Raw genomic sequence first — 16771 nt, forward strand, 5'->3', positions numbered from 1 at the left:
ACGCCCGACCCCCCTCCACAAGGTTTTCGGCCTCGCCCGACCGCGACCCCAGGGTCGGGGGCGTCCGACCCTGTGCCACGAAAGTTCTGCCTCGTCCGACCCCGAGCGAAGGAGTCGGGCGCACTGGGGCCCACAAGTCCCGGAACCCCCTCGGATGCGGTCCGCCTAGACAAGACAAATCCTATGGGTCCCCCCGTCGGCCTCACCATAAATGCACCGCAGAGTTGGCAGAGCGCAGGGCGACCGCGCCCCTCACGCAACCCGGCGCAAGTACCCGTGCACGACCGTCCTGTGCGAGCTACAGTACCGGCGGCCGGCTCCTGTTCGTCGCAGGGTACTCATGACCTGCGGCGACCGAAGCAAAGGAGGGAGCAGCCTCGTCCTCGGGTCCCGCACGCCCTCGGGCCCCGCGCAAACGGCAGTACAGGTGTGAAGCTCCCCCTCTATACACGCCATCGCCGGAGCAGCGGTATCCACCGTCCTCCCTAACGGACGGCGGGGTGACGACGAAACTGCCTCATCATGATCTAACCTGGTACCTACGAACATCGAAGTAGCTACCTACGGGAGCAGCAACACTTGGCATCCAGCGACCGGCCCCTCCGGCATGCACGACGGCACGCGTTCAGGGTCGGCAGGACATCGGGCGCCTAAAGACCTCTCCCCTCCTCCCTGTCGTACTTTTTTACCATCTTACTCTTTACTCTTACAGACCTTTTACCTGATCCCATTTGTAACTCCGGCCGGCCCCTTGCGGTATAAAAGGAGGAACCTGGAGCCGGAGGAAGGGGATCGGGACCCAGATCAACAAACCCGCCTCTTCTCTAGTACACCATTGTACACTACCACTCTGGGGAAGAACATCAAAACCAAAAGAGACTTGGGACCTGTCCCTCTCTCGCCAATCTGTAACCCCCTACTACAGTACCCCCACGTGGGCAACACGAGCACCCTCGATACTGGACGTAGGGCTTCCCTTGCCCGAACCAGTCTAACTCCGTGTCTCCCGCGCAACCATCTGAGGCTCACGCGCATAAAAGAAATTTACTAGTCTAAAGTCTAGATCCGCTGATCTTGACAACGACAGTTGGCGCGCCAGGTAGGGGACCTTTGCGCGTACATCTCCAAGTCTCAGATGGCCAATCGCGATAGCAGCTTTGCTCTGGACTCCCTGGTTCGTTTCGGGAGCCTGGACTTCCTGGCCACCGGGAAAGGGATTGAGCTGATCCCTGTCCACGTCCTGCCCGCTCATTCCGCTGCCCCCGGTCCCGCTGCCGGGACGGCGGCGAGCGGCCGGACGCCTTCCAGAGGGGCCTCACCAAGAGGATGGCTCTTCGGGCTACGCAACGCCACGGGGGCTCACGATCGCCTCCTAGCGCGGTCCTTGACCACATCGCCGGCGAGCAACGAGCTCGTGGGCGTGGCAAGGACAATCTCTGACACCGGCTCCAGTAATGAGAGCCCTCGCCCCTCACGCGAGTGCCTGATGGTTGACGCGCACTCCGAGGGGTCCAACGGCGATGGTGCCGAGGGGAGGCAACGGGCCCTCCCCTCACGCGCCGCGGCTACAACTGGGGCCTTACCCAGGGCCCCAGAGTGCTCTCTGCAACCGGAAGCGCACGTGGGCGCTCGCCAAGAAGTTGAGCACCCCTACCACGAGGGGGGAGCGCGACAACAAGCGCGCGACGTCCAGGAACGCATCTGTGCGGATGGAGAACGTCCGCCGCTCTTTGCCCGCGCTAGCCAGAACGTCGCCACAGCGGCGGTGTTGCTCCGACAGCTCCCCGAGCCAGCGACGCCCGAGGAGCGACGGGCACGCCAAGAGATGCGCAACCTGCTCGAGTGCGCCGCCGTCCAGCAGGCGGAAAGTTCAGCGTCTCGACGACGCGGCCAGAATGCCAGTCGGGCAATGCATGGCGCGCCCCCGGAACCACGGGGGGAATCTGTACATCAACCCCCACCGGCGGCGAATCCGGCCGCAACCGCCCGACGAACACCGCCACCCGCGGTAGACGAGGCCCGATCCGTCCACCAACGTGTCGGTCTCGTCCAAGATGCCCGCGACACCCTGAACGCGCGGAGACGCTCCCGTGCGGACAGGGGGGACGGGGCAGATCGAGGCTACCACGTCCACCGTGGCGGGCGCTACGACAGCGGGGAAGACCGCAGTCTGAGCCCCGGAGCGGCCGGACGTCGGGCCTTCTCCACGCGCATCCTGAATGCGCCCTTTCCGCCGCGCTTCAGGCAACCCACGAGCGTGGCCAAATACTCGGGGGAGACCAACCCTGGAGTATGGCTCAGCGATTACCGGCTTGCATGTCAAGCCGGCGGGGCGGACGATGACCTGTTCATCATCCGCAACTTACCCCTGTTTCTGGCAGACTCCACGAGAGCCTGGCTAGAACATATCCCTTCAGGACGCATTCGCAACTGGAACGACCTGAAGGAGGTTTTCGTAGGAAACTTCCAAGGGACGTACGCACGCCCTGGCAACTCCTGGGATCTCCGGAGCTGTCGCCAGGGGGCGGATGAGTCCCTCCGGGATTACATCCGGCGCTTCTCCAGAAAGCGCACCGAGCTCTCCAACGTCGCCGACGCTGACGTCATAGGAGCCTTCCTAGCAGGGACCTCTTGCCGGCCCCTCATCCACGAGCTAGGGCACCGAGGTCCGCGAACCACGGAAGAGCTCCTCAACATCGCCACTAGCTACGCTTCTGGTGAAGAGGCAGTTGGAGCGATCTTCGATCGTTCCAAAGGCAAGGCGAAGCGGGAGGAAGACGCCGATGAAGGCACCTCCAACCGCCAGCAGCAGAAGAAGAAGGGCAAGCAGCGACGCGAGGCACCGCTCGTAGCCGCGGTCGAGTGCAAGCGGGGGCAACCGCCCCCCGACGGCGCTCCCGGCTTCTTCGACAAGCTGCTCGAGGGGCCGTGCCCGAACCACGAGTTCCTCGTCAAGCACGCCTACAAAGATTGTAACCTCATGAAGAGGTTCTTTGTGGGCAATCCGGTGAAAGGTGACCGGAAGCGGAAACCCGACGAGGAAAAGAAGGGCGACGAGGAGAAGGAAGACGGCTTTCCTAAAGTGGACGGCTGCTTCATGATCTTCGGGGGCTCCGCAGCATACGACACCAGGCGCCAGCAAAAGCTAGAGCGCCGGGAGGTCTACGCGGCCGAGCCTGCGACCCCGGCTTTCCTCGATTGGTCCGGACCGGCCATCACCTTTGATAGGTCCGACCACCCGGGACGCGTCCGGCATCCGGGGTGCTACCCTCTCGTCGTCGACCCAATCGTCGGTACGACACGCCTCACCAAGGTACTCATGGATGGGGGCAGCGGCCTCAACCTCCTCTTCGCCGAGACCCTCGACGCCATGGGGATCGACCGCTCCCGCCTCCGTCCTAGCAAGGCACCCTTCCATGGCGTCGTGCCAGGGAAGCAGGCGACGCCTCTCAGGCAGATCGACCTGCTCGTCACGTTTGGGACCCCTTCCAACTATAGGAAGGAGGTCCTCACCTTCGAGGTGGTAGGGTTTCGCGGAACCTACCACGCCATCTTGGGACGGCCATGCTACGCGAAGTTCATGGCGATCCCCAACTACACCTACCTCAAGCTCAAGCTCCCAGGGCCTAACGGGGTCATCACCGTCGGCACAACCTTCCAGAAGGCATACGAGTGCGACGTCGAGTGCTGCGAGTACGCCGCGGCCATCACCGTCTCGGGCGACATGGCGGCCCAACTCGAAGAGGCGATCGAGGACCAGCCCGACGCCAAGCAGTCAGGTACCTCCTTCGAGCCCACCGAAGGCATCAAAGAAGTCCCCCTCGATCCCAGTTGTTCCGATGGAGGGGTCGTGCGCATCAGCGCGGCCCTATCCTCCAAATAGGAAAGCGCGCTCGTCGACTTCCTCCGCGCGAACAGCGACGTCTTCGCGTGGAAGCCCTCGGACATGCCAGGCATCCCGAGAGAAGTCGCCGAGCATTCCTTGAACATCAGGGCCGGCTCTAAGCCAGTGAAGCAAGGCTTGCGCCGTTTCGACGAAGAAAGGCGCAAAGCCATTGGCGAAGAGCTCCAGAAGCTGCTGGCGGCCGGATTCATCAAGGAAGTACACCACCTCGAGTGGTTGGCCAATCCTGTTCTTGTACCGAAAAAGAATGGGAAATGGAGGATGTGTGTTGACTATACCGGTCTCAACAAAGCGTGTCCAAAGGGTCCGTTTCCTTTGCCACGCATAGATCAAATAGTTGACTCAACCGCCGGGTGCGAAACTCTCAGTTTCCTCAACGCATACTCCGGCTATCACCAGATTGCGATGAAAGAGGCTGACCAGCTCGCTACCTCCTTCATCACCCCCTTTGGCCCCTACTGCTATGTTAAGATGCCGTTCGGCCTCAAAAACGCGGGGGCTACCTTCCAGCGATGTATGCTTAAGTGCTTCGGAGACCTCATCAGGCGGACCGTTGAGGCCTACATCGACGACATCGTTGTCAAATCCAGGAAGGGCGATCAGCTCGTTCCCGACCTGGAGCTAGCCTTCGAAAGGCTAAGGGATAAGCGCATCAAGCTTAACCCCGAAAAATGCGTGTTCGGGGTCCCAAGGGGCATGCTGCTAGGCTTCATCGTCTCCGTGCGCGGCATCGAGGCGAACCCGGAGAAGATAGCGGCCATCAACGACATAGGGCCGATCCGGAACATGAAGGGAGTGCAGCGCGTCATGGGATGCTTAGCATCCCTCAGCCGCTTCATCTCGCGCCTCGGCGAGCGAGGACTTCCTCTCTATCGGCTCCTGAAAAAATCCGACCGCTTTGAGTGGACCAGCGAGGCACAGGAGGCACTTGACAGGCTCAAGGATCTCTTGACGAAAGCCCCAATTCTAGTTCCGCCGGCCGATGGCGAGACCCTTCTACTCTACGTCGCGGCAACCACCCAGGTGGCCAGCGCGGCCCTAGTGGTGGAGCGGGAAGAGGAGGGGCACGCTCTTAAGGTGCAACGCCCGGTGTACTTCGTCAGCGAAGTATTGTCCGAATCCAAGTCACGATACCCGCAGATCCAGAAGCTCGTCTACGCCATCCTCATCACGAAGAGGAAGCTGCGTCACTACTTCACCTCCCATCCGGTAACGGTCGTCTCTTCATTCCCGCTTGGTGAAGTAATCCGGAACCCAAATGCAACAGGAAGGATCGCGAAGTGGGCGCTCGAGCTTATGGATCAGGGTGTCACCTACGTCCCCCGCACCGCCATTAAGTCCCAGGTACTTGCCGATTTCGTGGCTGAGTGGACAGAGGTACAAACTCCGGCGGCAACAGAGGAGCAGGAGTACTGGACGATGTACTTCGACGGGTCGCTGATGAGGGCCCGCGCTGGAGCAGGCCTCGTCTTCGTCTCTCCATTGGGCGTACGCATCAGGTACATGATGCGCCTCCATTTTCCTGCGTCCAATAATGTCGCTGAGTATGAAGCCCTGCTCAACGGGCTCCGCATCGCAATCGAGCTTGGCATTTGTCGACTAGACGTCCGAGGCGATTCCCAGTTGGTCGTCGAGCAAGTCATGAAAGAATGGAGCTGCCATGACCCTAAAATGGCCGCCTACTGAAACGAGGTACGTAAGCTCGAGGACAAGTTCGACGGGTTGGAGCTCAACCACGTCGCAAGGCGCTTCAACGAAGCCGCCGACGAGCTCGCAAAGGCGGCGTCCGGCCGGATGCCCGTCCCCGACGGCGTCTTCGTTAGCGACCAGCTGAAGCCTTCGATCCGTTACCCGGAGCCAGCAGGGGTCGGCGGGGCATGCCCAGCCTTGGGGTCGGGATCCGAGCCAGGGGAGGTCGGTAGCACGCCACCTGTCCTGGACCCGAGCACCAATCCCAAGGGAATCAACGCTGCCCCACCCGGCCCAGCCCCGGGAGTTAAGCCTTCCGACCCCGTGGTTATGGAAATCGAGATGGGCCCCGCGGCGGGGGCCGACCCCACGACCGATTGGAGAGCCCCGTACCTCGACTACCTTATCCGCGACGCGCTCCCGACCGACAAAACCGAAGCCCGTAGGATCACGCGCCGTGCGAAATCCTTCACCATCATCAACCAGGAGCTTTACAAGCGAAGTCACACTGGAATCCTCCAGCGCTGCATCCCGATCGAACAGGGGAAGGCGCTGATCCAGGACATCCACGCGGGGGCTTGTGGTCACCACGCCGCGCCAAGGACGCTTGTGGGCAATGCCTTCTGACAAGGTTTCTACTGGCCAACCGCGGTCGCGGATGCTACCCAGGTAGTCCGCACTTGCGAGGGATGCCAGTTTTTTGCCTGCCAAACCCACCTGCCTGCGCAGGCGTTACAAACCATCCCCATCACGTGGCCGTTCGCGGTCTGGGGGCTGGATCTCGTCGGACCCTTCAAAAGGGCGCCCGGGGGCTTCACCCATCTACTTGTCGCCGTCGACAAGTTTTCCAAATGGATCGAAGCAAGGCCCGTGGCGCAAATCAAGTCCGAGCAGGCGGTACAGTTCTTCACCGACATCATCCACCGTTTCGGGATCCCGAACTCCATCATAACCGACAACGGTACACAGTTCACCGGAAAGAGATTCCTCCAGTTCTGCGACGACCACCACATTCGAGTGGATTGGGCGGCAGTTGCGCACCCCCGCACGAACGGGCAGGTCGAGCGAGCCAACGGCATGATACTTCAGGGTCTCAAGCCACGGATCTTCGACCGCCTTAAAAAGTTCGGCGGACGATGGGTTGCGGAGCTCCCAGCAGTCCTCTGGAGCCTGAGGACGACCCCCAGCCGAGCGACAGGATTCACCCCGTTCTTCATGGTCTACGGGTCAGAGGCCATCTTGCCCACCGACTTGGAGTATGGGTCGCCGAGGGTCAAAGCATACGACGAACAAGGAAACCAGGCGTCACTCGAGGACGCACAAGACCAACTCGACGAGGCACGAGATGTAGCCCTGCTACACTCAGCTAAGTACCAGCAGGCGCTACGGCGTTACCACAGCCGCAGGATACAAGGCCGCGCCTTCAACGTCGGAGATCTAGTGCTCCGCCTCGTTCAAGACAACAAGGGTCGGCACAAGTTGACTCCCCCATGGGAAGGCCCGTTCATCGTCGCACAGGTGCTACGGCCAGGCACCTACAAGCTGGCAACTCCCGACGGGCAAATCTTCAGCAACGCCTGGAACATAGAACAGCTAAGGCGCTTCTACCCATAGCTCTCATTTACAAGTTATGCATGGTCTTGCCATCTTTTCCGTTCTTTCGTTTAAAGCTCAGGGGTACCCGACCCTGGCCTGGCTCCAGGGTCGCATAACCCTCGGGGGCTACCAGTTTCGTTCTTCTACGAAAAAAGAAACCCTGAGCCACTTTGGCTCAGGTCCTTTTAAGCTCAGGGGTATCCGACCCTGGCCTGGCTCCAGGGTCGCATACCCCTCGGGGCTACCAGTTTCGTTCTTCTGCGAAAAAAGAAACCCTGAGCCACTTTGGCTCAGGTCCTTTTAAGCTCAAGGGTATCCGACCCTGGCCTGGCTCCAGGGTCGCATACCCCTCGGGGGCTACCAGTTTTGTTCTTCTGCGTAAAAAGAAACCCTAAGCCACTTTGGCTCAGATCCTTTCGTTTTAAGCTCAGGGGTATCCGACCCTGGCCTCGCTCAAGGGTCGCATACCCCTCGGGGGCTACCAGTTTTGATCTTCCACGAAAAAAGAAGGCCTTTTCTTTTAAGCTCAGGGGTATCCGACCCTGGCCTGGGTCCAGGATCGCACACCCCTCGGGGGCTATCAGGGGTCCCGACCCCAGCCGCTGGGCACCGCTAAAAAGAAAACGTTTTTCTTTTTTCAAAAAACCGAACACTCCCTTTCGAAAACCTTTGGACGTAAAAAGATAAGGATGCGTGAACGGTACTCAGCCAAGTTGCGATCGGACTGCGAAAAAGCCTACGCCCCAGCGGCTACGGTACCTTCGCTCATCAAAAACTTACTGACGCACCCGGCAATGCATCCAAAAGCTTTCAAGACCAAAGGAATAACAAAGGGAAACGGTTTCCTTAGCGCAAAATAAAAAGTCATAAGAACAGGCCCGTATGGCCAGCACAAACGAGTTCAAAACGACTGACTTAAGTACAAACTTTTTTCGGGCGCAAGCCCGGCACAGCTAATTGGCAGGAGGGTCGGCTGGAGCAGTGGTTCCGGGGTCGGCTGAAGCGGCGGCTTCAGGGTCGGCTGGAGCGGCAGCTTCAGGGTCGGCGGCGGCGGCGGCCTCGGGGCCGGCAGGAGCAGCTTCAGGGTCGGCGGCGGCGGCGGCCTCAGGGCCGGCAGGAGCAGCTTCAGGGTCGGCAGGGGGGATGGCTTCATCCTCCAGGAGCTTCGCGAGGGCCTCCGCTGGCGCGGTCACCGCGGAGTCGATCTCGTCCAGCTTGGCGTCGGTGTAGCCGGCGCAGTACCCCTCACTCATCCCGACAAAATTAATGTCGGCATAGTGAGAGCCGAAGACCCCGAAGGCGCGCCGCACACCAAGGTGAAGCGCGTCCACGGCAATCTCGCGGCGGCGACGGCGCACTTCGAGGACACGAGCCGGCAGCGAGCTCGACCCCTCCTCCGGAGCAACGCCGAAGTCCTCGCAAATGACGCGGACCGCATCCCGCAGGGCGCTATGCTCGCCGTGCTCCTCGTCGAGCAGAACCCGCAACCTGGCGAGGTCATCTGCAGGAGCCGCTCAAGAAATCCCACCAAGTCAAAGGAAGCGAAACACCAACGACACAAAAACGCAGGAGGAGAAAGAGCCTCACCGTCGGCCTGGGCCTTCAGCTCGCGCTCCCGGTCGACGCTGCGGGACAAGGCGGACTGGAGCCCATGCACCTGCAAACGGAATTGGTCGCGTTCCGTGCGGAGGGCTCCATTCTCCCCCCTCAGCCGCGCCAGTTCCTCGGCGTCTCGGCGGGCCCGCTCAGTAGCCGCGGCTCTTAGCCCCTCGGCATCGCGGCGGGCCCTGTCCATGGCAGCCTGGAACTCCTCGAGGTCGAGGCGGGCCTTCTCTGCAACGGCGTGGAGCCTGGCCTCGGCACACCGCGCCCCCTCTAGCGCCGCCTGCTCACGCCCTTCCAGGTCGCGAACGGCTCCCTGGGCGGCACCAAGCTGCAGGGCCAGATCCCTGGAGCGCTCCCTCTCGGTGTTATAGTGTTCCCAGAGGTTCCGTTGCCGCCGGAGGAAGTCAGACTTCTCCCGACTGCCCTCTTGGAGAGCCTGCAAAACAGCATACCGTTAAAGCAAAAAAGTAAGGAGAAGGAACTCATCGACAAGCGGCAGGAACAACATACCTGGCTACCAGGGACCACGGTGTTGGCCAAAGCTCCCAACGCCGAGGTCAGGGCCGCTTGAGCCTGGGCGACGCCGCCGTGCACCGCCTGCCACCTATGCCACTCGGCGGCGTCATCCAGCGCATAGAGGCGCCTCGGCGGGTCGTCGCGAGACGTCCAGCGGAGGACGGGACCTCTCCACGCCCCCAGGACGGGAGAAGCCGAGGGCGGAACAAGGGCCGACTCTGACGTCGCCGTCGAAGATGACATCACGACGCTAGAAACCGCCGAATCCGTTGACGGCCCCGGCGGCTGCACGATCATCGCCGCCGAGCCCGCCAACGGCACCCCTGTGGGCACCTCCGCCTCGGCCGCCAGAGTCACCCCCGCAGGAGCGACCGGGACGGAGACCTCGGTCTCCTGCACCGCTGCCTCTATCGTCGCCGCGTCCTCGGGAGCGAGCGCCCCCTCTGCCTCCGACCCCGCCATGGCAGCGGGGGCATCCGCCCTGCCCACCGCCGTCTCCACCTCCTCCGCCTCGTCGGCGTCAAGGTCAATCACCTCCCCGGCTTGAGGGCCCGGGGGAATCACGACCCGAGCTGGAGGGGCGATCAGTGGGGCCGCAGGCGGAGTGGAGTCCGCTCCCCCTCCTGCGGCTGACTCCGCCGCCGTCCCGACAACCGGCTCCGCAGCGGCCACCTCCGCCGGGGGACCCGTGGCCACACCAGGAACCCCGCCAATCGCCGCTGGCGGGGTCATGGCCCGCCCCCCGGAGGAGGACGACGTCCGCAGCATCTTCTTGGGCGCCAGCCGCAGGGTGACGCCGCGGGGAGAAGTACTGCACGTCGACGGTCGGGCGTCAACAGAAACAAAAGGAAATGGAAAGGAAGGATGACACGTAGGAAGCGTTAACTTACACCCTCGAAGCGCAGGGACGGCGTGCGCGCTTTGACTCGGAGCCGGACGCCGACCCCGGGGCATCTGGCAGTGGCCGCTTGTCGCCACCCCGTTGCACTCCACCTCCAGGCGCGGCGGAGGAGGCAGCCCCCGCGGATCCCCGAGGAGCCCCCCGAACGGACTCCTGGGGAGCGCCCCGCGCCGGACCCAAGGCGGCGCCGGGGGCGGACTCTGAAGGCCCCGGAGGGGCACTCCGTGTCGACACCGGGGCAGCATCCCTCGCCGGCCCCGAGGAAGCATCCCGCGCCCCTTCCTGGGGGAGGCCCTGCGCCGACCCCCGGGGAACATCCTGCGCCGCCCCTTGAGGAGCAGGCCGCACCGGCTCCTGAGGCGCGCGCTGCGCCGACCCCTGAGGGGCAGTCCGCGCCGGCTCCTGGAGCACGCGCTGCGCTGACCCCTGGGGCACAGCCCCAGGACCCGGGGGAGCCGGATCCCGGACGGACGCTCCCGCCGCCGCACCCCCTGCAGCCGTCTGCGGGGGTGCGTCACGAATCACCAAAGCCCCCGAACGGGGGGCAAATAGCTCTTCCTCTTCCTCCTCCTCCTCCTCTTCTTCTTCTTCTTCTTCTTCTTCTTCGTCTTCTTCGTCGTCGTCGTCGTCGTCGTCGGACGCGACCACCCCTCTCCGCCGCCGCTGGAGCTCCTTGGCGGCCTTCTTCCGCCGCTTCTCCATCTCCTTGTCCTTGCGGCGTTTATCCTTCTCGGCCTAGAGGTGGTTGCGAGCCCTCCGCGCGGCATCCTCCGGCACCGGCAGGAGGGAGTCCGCGACCCGGGTCAGCATGCCCTGCAAAACGTAAAAGAGAATCCGCATAAGAACAACAAAACAACGCGACGGCAGGAGGGAGAGGTGGTGACCCAAACCCCTTACCAGGTCTATGGAGCCCGGCTCCGGGCGCATCGGCGGATGCCCGGGGATCGGGTAGTCGACATCCTTGTCCTCCAGCGCCTCCCGGAGTCGTTGCCGGATCTCGGAGGCAGCGAGCGCGCCTGTCGCCAGGACGGTGCCCTCAGTCGGCATGTCGGGGGACATGACGCCAAGCGGCCGCGCCCGGAGCATCAGCGGCGCCACCCGCCGAGCGTGGTACGCACCGATGACCCCGGCGCCGGTGAGCCCCTCCCGCTTCAGCTGCCCAATGGCCTGCAGCAGGTCGGAGATCTTCCTCTTCTCCTTCTCCACCGGCCCGTACGCCCACACGTCGGGCGCCGCGTCGATGGTGCGGCCGGAGAACGCCGGCAAGGGGGAGATCGGGTAGTTCTTCACGTAGAACCAATGATTGTGCCACCCCTTGTGGGACACCGAGGTCTTCACCGTCATGTACTCCTTGGAGCGAGTATGACGGAGATGGATCCCGGCGCACCCAATCGGCACCGGAGGCAACCGCTGCTGGCCCCCGGCCTTCCCCACCTTCTGGTACAGGCTCACCGTGAAGAAATACTTCCACAGCTCGAAGTGGGGCTCAATCCCCAGGAATCCTTCGCACAGCGCGACGAACGCCGCGATGTGCTGGATCCCATTGGGGTTGAGGTGCTGGAGCTCGAGCCCGTAGTAGTGGAGGAGCCCGCGGAAGAAGCGGCTTGGGGGGGAGGCGAACCCCCGCACGTGGAAGTGGGCGAAGGAGACGACGTAGCCGGCGGGCGGTGACGGAACATGTTCCGGCCCCGGCAGCCTCCACTCGTCCGCCGCCGTCTTCTCGCAGAGGAGCCCCTTTTGCACCAGGCCCTCGGCGCGGTTGGCGGTGAAGTGAGAAACTCCCCAGGAGGCCATCACCGAAGAAAGAAGGGGACTGACGGAGGCGAAGACGAATACACGCGGCGAGAAGCGGCGGGAACGAGGCGAGCGAGGCGAGCGCAGGTGAGCTAGGAAGGCAAGAAGGCTCGAGCGCGAAAGGAGAGGAACCAGCGCGGCGTGCTTCTGCTTTTATAGGAAGAGTACCGGGGAAGCCAAATCGACGCCCCGGCCGCCATAAATGCGGCGCCAGGTACGCCCCCGCCACGCCCGCTTCCTTTTCGAAAATCGCGCGCACGATCGGCCGCGAAAAAACATCCTATCTTCCTCGATGCGCAGGACGACGCTTCCATAACTCCGCTCCCCGGGTATCGCGCCCACGACGCTCCCCACGATCGGCCCTGGCACATCAACCGCTCCGCTCCGGTCCAAGGCCCACAGGGAGGTAAGAAAGGGATACGGGGCTGAAAACGCCCCTATGGCCCAATACGGTCCAGGGGTTCGAAAGCTGGCCCAACACAGGTTCGACAGCTGCCCCAGGACATCCCCGAGCAAGGGGTGAGAAGGGACGGGCCCGCTAGCGGCCAACACCCAGGCGAACGAACGCCGAGGGCGCCCCAACCTCACGTTCGAGTCCCGCTCAGTGTAAAGTTCATGGTTTTTCCACGGGGAAAGGCAACGAGCCCTTAGATCCGGTCGAACGGATCCGAGAACTATATGAACTGACCGACGGGAAATTGGAGTACGCCACCAGCTTGGCCTGAGCCGGACCCCCCCCCCCGAACGGGGACCGGGACTCCACTTGAACTTACCCGTTTGCAGCTCAAACGAGCACCACGGTTCGTCCTACGCGGATAACGTGGCCCGGCTCAAACCCTCCGTCCTAGCGAACGGACGCTTGAGGGGCAACGATCAAAAAGTCGACCTGGCCTCCCGATCGGTTTCCTGCAACGAGCAGGAGCTCGGGGGCTAGCTTCGCAAAAAACTGCCACACGTGTGGTCACAAACTGACAGGTTCTCTCGAGCATGGCGAAGATGAAACAAGCGCGCCATAATACAGGAACCGACGGCAAACAGCGAAAGGAGCCTCCGGAGGAGCACTCCTGCTCCACCACAGGCTCGGGGGCTACTGTTGGGGGGAAATATTAACGACCCCCTAAACACACTGCTTAAAGAAACAAACATCAAGGCCCAGGCCCACCAAAGCATGATCAACTCTCCGCCTCGCCCGACCCAAGCGCTAGGATCGGGGATGCCCGACCCCCCTCCGCAAGGTTTTCGGCCTCGCCCGACCGCGACCCAGGGTCGGGGGCGTCCGACCCTGTGACACGAAAGTTCCGCCTCGTCTGACCCCGAGCGAAGGAGTCGGGCGCACTGGGGCCCACAAGTCCCGGAACCCCCTCGGATGCGGTCCGCCTAGACAAGACAAATCCTGTGGGTCCCCCCGTCGGCCTCACCATAAATGCACCGCAGAGTTGGCAGAGCGTAGGGCGACCGCGCCCCTCACGCAACCCGGCGCAAGTACCCGTGCACGACCGTCCTGTGCGAGCTACAATACCGGCGGCCAGCTCCTGTTCGTCGCAGGGTACTCATGACCTGCGGCGACCGAAGCAAAGGAGGGAGCGGCCCCGTCCTCGGGTCCCGCACGCCCTCGGGCCCCGCGCAAACGGCAGTACAGGTGTGAAGCTCCCCCTCTATACACGCCATCGCTGGAGCAGCGGTATCCACCGTCCTCCCTAACAGACGGCGGGGTGACGACGAAACTGCCTCATCATGATCTAACCTGGTACCTTCGAACATCGAAGTAGCTACCTACGGGAGCAGCAACACTTGGCGTCCAGGGACCGCCCCCTCCGGCATGCACGACGGCACGCGTTCAGGGTCGGCAGGACATCGGGCGCCTAAAGACCTCTCCCCTCCTCCCTGTCGTACTTTTTTACCATCTTACTCTTTACTCTTACAGACCTTTTACCCGATCCCATTTGTAACTCCGGCCGGCCCCTTGCGGTATAAAAGGAGGAACCTGGAGCCGGAGGAAGGGGATCGGGACCCAGATCAACAAACCCGCCTCTTCTCTAGTACACCATTGTACACTACCACTCTGGGGAAGAACATCAAAACCAAAAGAGACTTGGGACCTGTCCCTCTCTCACCAATCTGTAACCCCCTACTACAGTACCCCCGCGTGGGCAACACGAGCACCCTCGATACTGGACGTAGGGCTTCCCTTGCCCGAACCAGTCTAACTCTGTGTCTCCCGCGCAACCATCTGAGGCTCACGCGCATAAAAGAAATTTACTAGTCTAAAGTCTAGATCCGCTGATCTTGACAACGACAGAAATGATCTACTAAACTCCGATATATCTCTGCATACTGTATACACGGATACAGAATCTGCTATATCCGTTTGTGAAATAAAGGGTAAATCCCCTCAACTCCATATCCAAATAAAAGCGGTAAGGAAAAAGTTTTAAAGAGAAGAATCCATGGATTCATGATTAAACCCCTCCTACTTCTTGTATTTTCATACAATTTTGATTAAGTGAGGGATCAAATAGAAATATGTAGTCAACTTTATTTGAAGGTAGTTTGGAGGATTTAAAATATGACTATTGCTTTCCAATTAGCTGTTTTTGCATTAATTGTGACTTCCTCAGTCTTAGTAATTAGTGTACCCCCTTGTATTTGCTTCTCCTGATGGTTGGTCAAATAATAAAAATGTTGTATTTTCCGGTACATCATTATGGATTGGATTAGTCTTTCCGGTAGCTATTCTGAATTCTCTCATTTCTTGAATTTGTTTAGTATTTAGTAGCCCGATATAAAATAAATAAAAAGAAAGGCCCTTTTTTTGAAAAAATTCTGATCTTGATACACATTAAAATGCTATTTTCATTCTGAATTATTATATTAGCTCTTCTCCTTCATTATTATGAAATTTTGTTGCCATTAGAATACAGACAATTAATAAAAAGAAAACTCTAATAGAAAATGAAACGGTCGACCCAGACATGGACGGTCGACCCAGGTGGATATACCCTATAAAATATAGGCCGTAGCGGGCGTAGTTCAATGTAGCGAGCGTAGTTCAGTGGTAAAACATCTCCTTGCCAAGGAGAAGATACGGGTTCGATTCTCGTGGCTCGCCACCTTAATTTAGTATTTAGTAAGGTCTATGATAAAAAATGAAGTCTAGTTGACTACTTAACTACTTCTATTAAATTAAGTAGTTGTTAGTCTAGTACTGTACCCCTTCCTATCTTATCCTACCGAGACAAACTAGAGACAAACGGTTTTTAAAGGGTATAGGCTATGCTTTTCTTTCATTTTTTTTCTGCCTGCCTGCAGAATAAAAAAAGAGTTGGGTTGGATATAGCCCTCTACCATATCTATACAAATAGAATAGTCCATTTATACAGACTGCTAAGTGCGGATACGGGAATCGAACCCAAGGTTATGAGCCTCATGAGCTACCAAACTGCTCTACTCCGCTCTGTAGGGCCGAAAACAGGTGGACGAAAAAGGTTGAATACAAGTCTCTACCATGTCTAGACAAACAAATGGAATAGTCTTTTTCTACAAAATGGAACGGGTAGCGGGAATCGAACCCGCATCGTTAGCTTGGAAGGCTAGGGGTTATAGTCGACGTTGGTTGATTTATTTTAACGTCTCTAATTCAAAGCCGAACATGAAATTTTGATTTCATTCGGCTCTTTTATGGATATTCTCACCACTTAACATCTATGTCAGCTTTTCTGTCTGAATGGAACCAAAGCTCTCTGCTTTCTAGATGATCCCTATAGAGTAGGAGATATAAATTCTCCTAAATATCTATCTAATCTACTTACTTCGTTCCCTAATTTCATTCAAGAGATCCTGAGGAAAAGAGTTGGGTTTCCACCGAGCTGAAACAATATACTCACGGTTCTAGTAAACCAAAACCATCATTTTTTAGCTATTGGGCTTCCATTTCCTTTTTAAACAAAACCAAAGAAGATTTAGTTATGATTGGAAATAAACTTTTTTGTATCTTCATCCATAGATCCTTTACTCATATTTATTCAATTGGAATACTTAAATGCAAAATTATGCTTCACGACTCTGTACTCATAATTGAATTTGTATTTCCCGAGACCAATGAGACCGTGGTGTTTGAGTATTTCTTCCAATGGGGATTTGGCCTCCCCGTGCATCCTTTTCTTTGCAGTCTCCTCTATTTCTATGGGATCAAGCTTTGCCACCTCAATCCCAAATCCATCCTCCAGATCTCGATTTTTATCCATCTTTGTGAGGCATTTCTGGGCATTGAGCCCCATTTTGATCTTTTCCGCTACTTCTTCCATGTCAAACCCAACCCCGGCAGTGAGAAGCCCAATGTCATGGGTGGAGCCGGAATCCAACTCCGAGAGAAAATCTCCCAGGAGTACATTTCGGTTCCAACTCTGACCACAAACAAGGGTTGGCACAATGAGTGGTTCTATACCACCAACCATGATCCTGCCGTCCCCTGTGACATCGATGTCCGCCCCAAGGTGAAGGATTGCTGGACCGAATCTATCTCAGAGGAGAGGATAGGTGTAACAACTCTACCTTAATTAGGTGTACTCAAACCTAAACAAGTGGTTAGTCACTAAGCAAAAGAGGTGAAATGTCCATTTTGACCCTAAGAAGCTCTTTTTGGAGTTTAAAATTAAACTTGAGATTTTATATGCAAACTTAAATTTTTGCCCAAATAAGAGTGGTAAAACTTTTAATTTCAAACAACTTTTGTTAAAGACACTTTGGCTAATTTGGAGTGGGAGAAG

The 16771-nt window shown here is 58.9% G+C and overlaps 1 non-coding gene across 1 annotated transcript; it reads left to right on the forward strand.

The window, feature by feature from the left end:
- The first annotated feature begins 15043 nt into the window (after positions 1-15043).
- Positions 15044-15114, forward strand: TRNAG-GCC (transfer RNA glycine (anticodon GCC)). Its single transcript has one exon. It is a non-coding gene; the product is annotated as a tRNA-Gly (tRNA).
- Positions 15115-16771: the final 1657 nt, after the last annotated feature.

This window comes from Setaria viridis, chromosome 4, assembly GCF_005286985.2.
Source record: "Setaria viridis chromosome 4, Setaria_viridis_v4.0, whole genome shotgun sequence".
Taxonomy (NCBI): domain Eukaryota; kingdom Viridiplantae; phylum Streptophyta; class Magnoliopsida; order Poales; family Poaceae; genus Setaria; species Setaria viridis.